Below are 11,970 nucleotides of genomic sequence, written 5' to 3' on the forward strand. Positions count from 1 at the left end.
AGTCATGCTAATGAGTTCCTCCAGCTCTTTTTCCATGAAATGACCCCTGACTTTACCCAAGCTTTTACTTTGGGAACACCTTCACTTTTGTATGAGTGACCTTTAAATTGCAGCATCCCTGACTCCAAAAGGGGGAACACGTCAGATGTGGGGTGGGGTACTAAGCAAGAAAGAGTAAGCAGCTGCTTCTTGTGTTACCTAGAATTCCAGGTGTTTCTCATAGGTGTGTCATCCTCCGTAGCTGCAGGAAGGTTGACTGTCTTCTTTCCCACTTCAAGGTTGAAAGAGTTTGCAAGTAGCCAAAACATTTATTTATTTATTTATTTAATTAATTGATTAATTAATTAAACAGCTAACAGCATTAAAAAATACATTAAAATCACAAAACATCCAAAAACATAAGCCATTTACTACTTTTTATTAAGACTAACCAAATGACACAAAACAGTGTGCAAGCTTTTAAGTTCTCTAGAACCGTTCATCAGATTTGATGTTTTACAGGGCATCAGAGGGAGAAAAAAACCCTCCCATGATGTTAAGGCTTTGTCTTGTTGGTATCCTGTGCAGAATGGTGAGCTGATTTGTAGGGTCTTCATGAATCTGCATAAGTTATGTTGGCATTTTATTTACACAAGGAGGGAGCCCACCAGCTGGGCTTTGAGGGAGCACATCTTGTGAGATCACATCATATCTGACTTGGGTTTTAGTTTTGCAAATGGAATCTGTAATTGCGTGGAAAATCCTCACGTTGCCCAATTCACACATGCATTTGCACATATTAGTTCTATTGGGGCTCTAGGCTCCCCCTTTGTGTGAACGGCACACCAGCATAGCATCTACAGAGGGCTAAAATGATGCTGCTCTCAGATTTCCCCCTTGGCTTTCTGGAAAGATGAAGTAAATTAAAAGCAAAGCCTATCAGAAGCCCAAAAGTGCAACTTGACCCCAGCACCCTTTTGAATCAGTGTATCTGCTACTCATTCTATACATGATGGTGACAAGATAAGGCGCCCTGGCCGTATCTCCCCCCCTCCCCCCCAATGCACACATTTTTAAAGATCAGGTTTGGTGAAGGATTCTAGAGAACTAGAAAGCTCGCACACTTGATGTGTTATTTTGGCTGGTCCTAATAAAAGCTAAATTTGTGGCTTTTGCTTTGGGATTTTTCAGGTTGGAGCAATTATTCCTAAAAGCAGGTTTACAATGTGGAGCTGTGCCAAGGTTCTGTTTCCATCCAGGCACTTGTTAAGCTAATAGTAAAAGGTGCTACTTTTATCAATCCAGCAGCGGGGGTCATTTTGCAAGACCACCTTCTATAAAAAGCTTCAGTGAGATGTCAATTAGGATTGAAGGGAGTAAAGTGAGTGTTCACTCTGGGGAATTTTACTTTCTTACTGATCGAGTTCTATCTCACACATCACCCGGAGGCTGAACATGAAGTTCATGATCTGTGGTTTCTTATCACAATCATCACAAGGTGGTTACAGACCTCAGACAGAGAAAGTGTTGGGGGCTGAAAAGCTGACCGTGCCTCTTTGCCAATGGACTACAAACTGTATGTATTTCTCCCTTCATTCAAATTAACTGGTCTTTGAGAGCAAAACTACAAGTGACGAATGACACAGGTTGGACACTTGTCAGCTTCCCTCAAGTTTTGATGGGAAATGTAGGCAGCTTGGCGGAATGTTGGAGAAGTGACTGTTGAAAAGTCCATTAGACAGCAGTCGGAGAGCCAAGCTGCAAGACTAGGATGCCTACATTTCCCATCAAAACTTGAGGGAAGCTGACCAGTGTCCAACCTGTGCCTTTTGTCACTTGTAGTTCTGCTCTGAGTCTCTGTACATGAGACATCTTACACGAGAACACTCAAGTGTAGAGAGATACAATGCTAACCGGGAAGGGAAGTTTACATTTCACCTTACTACAGAGCCCACAAAGATGGTTCCTCAGAGCCATCTTCGCCTCCCCGAAGGCTCTGTCAGGTGAAGAGGAAATTAATGTTGTGTGTAGATAGATTCTTTGTTATAGTGTAATCCAGGTGTTGGAATCAAGGGTGAGATCAAGGTCTAGGGTCTCCTTCCTTAAAGCACCCCACTTTATACTCACATACTTGGTATAAGCAAGTATATTTATTGGAATAGAGATAAATAGAACTTGTACTGTTTCCCTCCCAAATCGAAGGCTCAAAGTCCTAACAAACTAGAGCCTTAGGCACCGTTCATTAAAAGAAGCAGTTGTTCAGCTAATGTCTAGGGTTGTCCCATAATTGATGTTCTGGAAGTGCTGTCTTCTGGCCAAATATGCAAGTTTTATGAGTACCAGGCTACCGAACACAAAGAGAAGATATCAGGGACAGCTTCTTCCCTATGAAGTGACCATGGCTGAATCCACACACCCACGGAGCATCCAGACGTTGCGCTAAATGTTCGCTAAACACCCGGAAGTGTAGCGTCTTTCTAGCGCAATTTCTGAATCGCGCTAGAAAGACGCTACACTTCCGGGTGTTTAGCGAACATTTAGCGCAACTCTGGGACGCTCCGCGGGTGTGTGGATTCAGCCTTGATTTCAGTCATCAGAGAATAGAAGGGCTGATACCTGAAGTAATGAACATCTGAACAACTGGGGGCCAAGCTTTGCTCCAGGAAGTGATTTCAGGAAAGAAAGGATAGGAGGGAAGGCAATAGAACAGTTACTTGGAACAAATACAAGGGCTTCCAAAAGGTTCACCCCGCTTTCCCCCCAATTTAAAATAACCAGCCCTCATGTTCCGACCATAACCCACCATGGCTACAGCAAATAAAGTAGCTACGTATGTTCCTCCCTGCATGCAAATTAAATAGTCGTTTTGCTCCACCCAACAGCCAACATTCCCAAAGCAACTACTGACCGCTCTAATTTACTTTTACATCACAATGGTCAGGGTAGATCATACAGTGGAACTGGACAAAGGTCTTAATATTTATTTATTTATTTAATAAGTTATTCCGTTCCCAAAAATGGCAGAAGAGGAAGCAGGGAACAACTGGCCTGAATTTACTGAATTTACCAGTTACTTCCAATGGGATAACGAATTCTATGAACAGATGGATGGGGTGGCCATGGGGAGCCCTCTCAGCCCAGTTATAGCAAACTTCTACATGGAACATTTTGAAAAAACAGCTCTAGAATCAGCACCCCACAAACCTAGTGTATGGTTTCGGTTTGTGGATGATACATTTATCATTTGGAGCCATGGGGAGGAAGAATTGATGGGGTTTTTGAATCATCTCAACAACATCCACCGGAACATACAATTCACAATGGAGAAAGAAATCGAGGGAAAACTCCCATTCCTGGATACCTTGGTCATCCGCAAAGCAAACTTTCAGTTAGGTCACAAGGTCTACAGGAAACCAACTCACACTGATCGGTACTTACACAAAAACTCCAATCACCACCCCCGACAGAAAAGAGGCATAATGAAAACATTAGTGGATCGTGCAAGACGGATATGTGAGCCGCACTTTCTCAATGAGGAAATTAATCATCTAAACCACGCACTTCAGGCAAATGGCTACTCCAGAAATGAAATCTGAAGAGCAATCAAACCCAGGATGAATCAAACAACCAAGGAAAAACAGTCTCCTACAGGAAAAGTGTTTTTGCCATATATCAAAGGAATTACTGATCAGATGGGAAAGTTTATGAAAAAGCATAACCTTCAAGCAGTATTCAGACCCACCCGAAAAATACAACAGATGCTACGATCAGCAAAAGACAGTAGAGACCCCCTCACCTCTGCAGGAGTATACCGTATACCCTGCAGCTGTGGACAAGTGTACATCGGGACCACAAAGCGTAGCATCCAGACAAGAATAAAAGAACATGAAAGACACTGCAGACTTGGACAACCTGAAAAATCAGCAGTGGCTGAACATAGCCTAACACAAACAGGGCACAGTATCTTATTCCAGGACACCAAAATACTGGACAACACTTCCAACTACTTTGTCAGACTGCACAGGGAAGCCATTGAAATTCACAAGCATAAGCAAAACTTCAACAGGAAAGAAGAAACCTTAAGAATGAACAGAGCATGGTTTCCAGTTCTGAAAAACACCAGGCTAACAAAACACTCTACACCCGACAATAGCCCTGCAGAGAAGATTAGCACATCAAGCACCAATCCATATGCAAAAGAACCTCCTCAGGATACAGTGAAGCCTCCCGCCATTAGCATTCCACAGCCTGGGAAACTCTTACAGGATGACTCAGCTCAACCCCACCCCTCCTGAGTAGATACAAATGACCTACATCTTTTCCACACTGTGACACTGAGAGATCTCTGTCTTTTGGTGCTACACCTCTGAAGATGCCAGCCACAGCTGCTGGCGAAACGTCAGGAACTACAATGCCAAGACCACGGCAATACAGCCCGGAAAACCCACAACAACCATTGGACTGAATTTATTTCACTTTTTCTAGCTGGTATTTAGTCCAGGTGTGACCAGAGGTGCAAGCCCTTCGGTGCAAACCAAAGGACAAGAGATAAAGGGCTGTTGGCTTGTAGATCGCAGTCTGGGGCACATTAGCTGGCCCGATGAATCAGGACAGGAGCCAACAAATATTGTAGGTTTTGGGTTTTAGATTCATCGAGAATTTCCAAAAGAGGAGACTCAACACTCAATACTGCAGTGCTATATCAGTAACATTACCATAACATTATTAGGCCGAATCCACACTTCCCTACCTTCCCGTTTTCCTGCGCATTTATTGCGCCGGATTCTATCCCGCAAAGTCCCGGGCTGTGTTCACATTCCCTTTCTTACTGAGTCAGCGTCACGCTATGCTTCGTTCACATCCCTGGGAGAAAAGCGGGATAAGGGGCAGATCCAGATCCACCATCGCCAATGACAGCATGATTTTTTTTTAATTTAATGAGAGATTTCTGCTATATCAGTTTTCCGCTGTATTGCAAATACGTTTGATTCATAGACAACCGAGACCAAAGTAGCATTTTCTGTTGGTCAGAAAGTTCCAGGAGAGCACAATGGGTCACTGAAAAAGATTGCAGACATGGGTGGGACACAGGTGTTCTCATGGCCAATTACCACAGACTACCGCTCAACTATATTTATAGGATAGCGATTTTTCGGTATACCGATAATTTTAATTTAAAAAAAAAAAACTGGAAAGAGTCAACCTTTGCAGTCACAGTCCGCTTATCGGAAATTACCTAGGCTGTCCTTCGGCAGTAAAACATTATTCACTGTAATAAAAATGACGCACACACCCCTTGATGCCTACACAGGCTTTTTACAATGCCACTTCCCAAACTGCTTGGGAATTGAAATGGGATTGTGCAACAGCGCTAGGAAAGCACCCTTAAAAAAAAAAAAAACTGGACGGGGGTGTGGGCGTGCCTCGGACAGAGTTGGGACCATAAGAATTGCTTGGCAAAGAGGGACGGTGTTCCGGAAAGGCAAGAAACAAGGAAGTGGGGGTGTTTAAGAGGGGGCGGTCTCTTTGGGAACCGCTTGTATTTGTTCACATCCATGGTGAGAACTGTGCAAGAGAAGCGTTGGAAAGCATGACAAACTCGTCTGAGGTGCAGCACAACAGATGCGAAAGAATGGCGGGATTGAGGTGAGAGTACGTGAACAGCCCTCTGAGAAGCGCATAAATGGCGGGAAAATAGTGGCAAACTTGAGCCGTGTGGATTCGGCCTTAGTCACAAAGGTAGATTTTCTAAGGTCCAACCCCTCCCCTTAATCTTACAACAGGCAAAAGAAGAGCTGTATGTGTTATTTACTATTCCAGTTCATCACAAACATTGTCCACCTCAATTTCTTACTCTGTTAATTAGTACTTGCTCTTCTGTCATGAGTTAATTTCAACTTCCGTGCAATATCCTATATCCTTTTTATGCCAACCTGCTGAAGGAACAAGAACATTACGTCTAGTAAGGATAACAACATTTCAATTCCTTAATGTGAAATAATTGTACAGATGGTGAAGGTTAAACCAGTTTATGGAGGACTTAAGAATCTTGGACCTGTTGTTCTTTATGAATACGTTATGGATACTGTCTCCAATAATGTGACTAGGGCTATGCCCAGACTCACCTGGCTGCAGAACTGGCTCAGGGGCTACATGGACACGCCCACTTATACACATGGTTTCTTACTCAGCACAGGATCTCATATAAATATATATAAATACATATATATACAAATATGTATATAAATAAGCCTTAGTGGAATCTGGTGGACGGTCTTTAGCCTTTTTACTTATAGCTATTCAAGTGACATTTAACCTAATTGCTAGGTAAGAGGTAAACTTCCTTCTACACTTTCCAAGGTCTTTCTGCTGATGGGATTACTTTTGTGTAATCTGCTGTTACTATTTTGTTACTGGCTGGTGTAAATATTGTAGTTTGTTGGTGGTGCTCGCGCATGATTGTTCTGCATGGTGGGCTGGATTTTTATGGAGTTTTGTGATTGTTTTTTGAATATATTTTTAGAATAGTAGTATGACGTGTATGCTGTTAGCCACCATGAGTTTGTAATAAGGCAGACTTATTACAAAGGATATGATTTAAAAAACAACAACAATTAAATACATTTCCAATGATCTAGCATGGAAAGAAGTGCAAAAACACTTGGCACTGCTTCACTTTCCTAAAATTCAGTTTGATTTGTGTCAACATTGTTATATTGTATTCCTAATCTAAATGATACTCAGTGAGAGGCGTAGGATTTAACCAGATATCTAACTGGCCCTGGAGCCCTTTTGACGGTGTGAAATGTTGTTTTAATAAATGGAGTAAAAATGATCTAATGTATATCTAGAACCATCTCTTGAAATTCTTATATAAAATCTCTACAAAGCTGTCCCTATTGGCCTCATAATCAAGGACAGTCATAAATTTAGGAGGACACCTTAATCTAAAATGTTTTCCTTTTCATAAGACAAACGATTCCATGTAGGATTGCCAGCTCCATGTTGGGAAATTCCTGGAGATCTGGGGAGTGAAACCTGGAGGAACCTGGAGAAAGTGGGTTTTGGGGAGGGAAAGGACCTTGGTATGGCATAATTCCATAGAGTCCACCCCCAAAAGTAGGCATTTTCTCCAGGTGAACTGTTCTCTGTGGCCTGGAGATCAGTTGTAATTCCGGGAGATCTCCAGCCACTACCTGGAGGCTGGCAACCCTAACTCCATGTATATAGCTGTTCATATAGTAGAATACAAGCCATTCTAATCTTCAGTTGCTAATGGAAATTCCTGTTTTCTTTTAATAGAATTCCAGTCCTCTTTCTTATAACAAGGTGCGGATTGGTGGCTCCTGAATAATCTCTGCCAGTCTCCCAAGGCACAGTCAAAGGAAGTGAGAGAAGAGGATAAGAAAAGGCCAGGCTCCAAGGTCTAGTCACGTTATCAGGATCCATCAGCAGGCAATAGCCTCTCAGGCGGATGGAATAATAAAACAACAAAAACCATGAGTTAAGAGAACAGGCCCAGCTTTCATCCAAGAGGTCTTCAAGACAAATGAGAATAAAAGGGAGAAATCTTAAGAATTTCCAAAACACTATAGCATTTGAAGGACCAAATGGTACATAATGAGAGGAATCTATGACTGGATCCTTCCCTAATGGGCAATTAAACCATTAAAAGGCCTTGATATATATCAGAATTGTGGTGCTGGGAGTTAACTATTTGCACCTGCACCAGACTCAATTGCTGACCCCCCTCTTCCTCCTTTTACTATAAGTGGGAGGCATATGAGCGAACAGGCTGTTGTGAAGATGAAGAGGTGGGAGAAGGGTTGCCAGTTAGGGTTGCCAGCTCCAAGTTGGGAAATTCCTGAAGATCTGGAGGGTGAAACCTGGAGAAACCTGGAGAAAGTGGGGTTTGGGGAGGGAAAGCACCTTGGCATGGCATAATTACATAGAGTCCACCCCCCAAAAGTAGCCATTTTCTCCAGATGAACTGATCTCTGTGGCCTGGAGACCAGTTGTAATTCCAGGAGATCTCCAGCCACTACCTGGAGGCTGGCAACCCTATGGCTAGTCATAAAGAAGTATGCAAACCTGGAAGTGATGGCACCATGTTAGCATGTTGCTTTATATTCACCCCCAAACTCTATAGTTTTATCAGCATTGCCTGTAGTTTTGCCATAAAATTTGCAGCTTTAATTTTAGATGGAGTTTATCTTACCACTTCTTTATCCTAAGCAGCAGCTCACAGTGGAAAACATTGTTCTCCCTTTGGAATAGGATGGCCTTTTCCAGCCCCACATAAATTTGGCTGCCACATAAGATCATCTCTAGGGTTGCCTACCTCCAGGTGGGGCCGAGCATTCTTCTGGATTTACAACTTCTCTCCAGATAACAGTTGCTCTGGGGGAAATGGCAGCTTTAAAAGGTTACTCTATGGCATCGCATCTCCCCTGAGCGCTCTCTCCTCCCCACAGTCTGCTCTCGCCAACCACTGCCCCCCAATCCCCAGGAATTTCCCAAGCTAGAGTTTCCAACCCTGTCTGACGCCTTGGTCTGTTTGCCCTCACCATCTAAAGTAAAATGGATGGTGACCAGAGCAGAGACTGCTCTGTGGTGTTATTTTGGCTGTGGGATGCCCTCCTGGCAGCAATTTCCTTGGCACCTAATCTTTTAAGCTTTATGTTTCCCATGAAACTGTTTTTTCATTTGTCCAAGCCCTCTGGTAATTGTAACCTGTTGAAATTGGGTGATATTGTCAATATTGAGTTGTTTACCGTGTCTTTCATGCTGCTTTTTCATTTTGCTGAGTCTATTGATTTTCAGCGGTTTAAATAATGCATAATGTTTTATTTGATGCTATGTGCAGTCGTAAACAGAGCTATACCCTTTAAAGTCTATTGATGTCAGTGCAAACTGCTTTGGACCAGGAGAAGGGTTGCCATTTGACCTCTATTAGTGAGAAAATCCCCACCAGTATTTCCTCTCTCATGCCTGTGCTCAATGGAGTGGTGTGGGGAAAATGGGGCAGAGATACCACCATTCTGAGCAACTTACTAGGAAACCTCCCAATATCTATGGTGTTTACCACAGAGATTGGAGAATTCCTAGAGTGTCACTCAGCACAGGGACATTACTTCCAGATCTCTCTCTGCATACAAGTTGCTGAAAAGCTGTTTAGAATTCTGATTCTCTTTGACCCCCCCCCCCAAGTTGAAAGGCAGACACAAAGCTTGGGAATAAAATTGGGCCACTTTATTGAATATGACATAACTTGTCACTACGGTAAGGGATCTAACTAACTAGTGATACAGGTCAAGCCCTGGGGTCACTCCTGACCTCCGCCTTGACCTGTCTGGGCGAGCCCCCACTGCCCCAGGGGTGAGCCATAAAAATGCATGGCTGTACCCGGTGGCCAGGCAAATGGTTTACCCTCCAAGCCTGCAGCACCTCGCCATATAGCAGGAGGGCCTTACTTGTACAGGGGAGCCACGTGGCAGTTTGCCCTCGTAGCTGGCTACCGTGCAGCCCACCAGCCGCTCCTGACAGACCCCAATTCCTCACCAATGAGGATGTGCCAAGGGAGTCACTGGCCCGCTCATTTTCCATCCTAACCTGCTAGTGGCCAAACTATTTACAGCTCCACCAAACCAGTTAACTAGCAAGGTAGGTGAAAAAACCCCCTCCTTGAAAGCCAATTAGGAGAAGAGAAAAAATTCCTACCTGGCCCTGATAAACAGTGACCTGCTAATCTTGCACTGCCATAGGGAGGGAGGGTGGGCCAAGAAAACTGCTTCAACTGCTGGCAGGGGGAAGGGCGGAGCAAGTTTATATGCCTTAAGCTCCGCCCACCCCAGCAAAGCCCCAGATGCTTGGGAAAGGCACAGTCAGCCTTTCCTTCTAACAGGGCTGCAAATGTGGCCCCCGGCCAAGCCACTCTGCATCCAGCTGGGACGGGGCCGTCTTCTGTCACCTTTCATGGTTGCTTCTCATCTGTCTTTAGCAATTTTAAGAGTTTCATCAATCATCCATCTAGGCTTCTCCTTTCCTTTGGCTACAGGAAGAGTCTTTGCATCATTCTTCCTTGATAAAGCCTCTGGTTTCAGTCCACAGCACTATTTCCATGATGAGAAGTAGACTTCCAATTTTACCACCCAGATGTGGAATTACAAGCTCCAAGTCCCAGTTTCCCACTTCTGAGGAACTGGAGAGTGGGACAAAAATGGCATCCACATAGTGATGCTCTAGGAATTTCCCCTAGTTTAAATGGTAAAAACCAAAGAGACTAGGAGAGGTAGCCTAGAGCGTCACCTAGAAATGACCTCACATCCTCCCCAAACTCCCCAAGTACCACTTGCAAACTCTCCCAATATTTACCAAAGCAATGTTGGGAGCCCTAATGTGAAAAGTGGCAAAACTCAAGCTTTCAAGCAACTAGACTTGCACTGTTGCACATAGAGTAGGACAAACAAAACCACTTTTGAGAGATCCCATTGAAACTACCCATCTATTACATTTTTATCCCACTGTTCCTTCAATAAGCAGAAAGTGGTATACATAGTTCTCCCCTCTTCCCCATCTCGTCCTGACAACAGCCTTGTGAGGTAGGTTAGGCTGTGAGAGAGTGCTTGGCTGAATATTACAGTGAGTTTCAAAGCCAAGTGAGGATTTGGAATTCAGTGTTCCAGTTTAATATCCAGTACTCTGCACCCTATAATTGCTTCAGGCTAAAGGATTTGTGGCTTCTTTGAACTCATTTTATAGAAGGAAGAGCGGCACGCTGCAGATTACTTCCTGCTTCAAGATGTGCGCATGCATAATGGAAGCAGATGTGCTTCTGAAATTCAGCAGAGGAACCCAAATCACAGGAAACAGACTGGCATGATAAGTTTTTCCATATTTTTCTTCCACAATTAGATGCCTGTGTTTTTTGGATGGTGACTGAGAAACTTTTGATCAGCGATTGGTTTTCAGAATTGTAATTGTAGATCCATTGTAGAGCAACCTGATTGGATGTTTACGAGAGGTCTTAAGAACATGGCTGAAATGCCTTTAGGCTTTTCTCCATTTTTAAAAACATCAAGCCTCATGAAGAGTTCAGGAGAATGTGAAAACTGGCACACTGTTTTGTGCTAGTTGGTTACTTTGAGATTTTGTTTTGGCTACTTGCTGAGAATAGAAATCTCTTTGTAAAAATCATTATTTCCAGACACCCCCTCTGTTTAGATTTTATGAGCCTCGATTCAAGTTACATTTCTTGAACGTGCTTACACAACCAGATTCATACACTTTCGAATAATGCATTTCATATAAGCAGAAGCTGGCCGTGCTATAGAATTCCATCCTGAGCCCCTGCAAGCATTATTACTGTTCTAGCAAATCTGACATCTATCAGAGGACCAATCCCTTTTTTTAAAAAAGGGACATTTCTGTCAGGAGTTTTCCTGCGAGAAATATCCTCACCCGCAGACAGCTGTCTCCTTCCTGCCACTTGAACACATCAAGGAACAGTCCCCTTAGATGCTTCTAAGTAGAGCGAGCGCAAGAAGAGATGAGGGCAATTAGCAAAACCTTCTCTTGATAATCCAGCTTGTCTGTGTTTTCCGCTAAAGCAGTCGTGTCTGAAACCAAAGGAGACATACTCGGCCCAGGAGACAGGCTGTCTGCCCCCACACTTTTCCAAGAGCCTGTCTTAATTCAATTTCAAATGTGTGTCGCTCAAGTCTTGCCTGTCAGTCAGTTTCCTGCAGCGTGCACACACATTCCACTTGTCATATATAAAACAATCTCAATTGAGGAAAATATTCTATATTTTTGGATCCACCACGCTGGTTATCTTCACATCAATCACCAAAATGAGCAAGAGGCCTACCTCTTGCCTTGAGTGCTTGATAAGTGGCTGATAAGCAAGAGGGCCCCGGGAGACTATAAAGCCTGAACCGTCAAAGTTGGCAGACCTGCCAGGGGTCTTTGCATCCTCTCTGTGTTTTGGAA

Source organism: Eublepharis macularius, chromosome 9, assembly GCF_028583425.1.
Source record: "Eublepharis macularius isolate TG4126 chromosome 9, MPM_Emac_v1.0, whole genome shotgun sequence".
Taxonomy (NCBI): domain Eukaryota; kingdom Metazoa; phylum Chordata; class Lepidosauria; order Squamata; family Eublepharidae; genus Eublepharis; species Eublepharis macularius.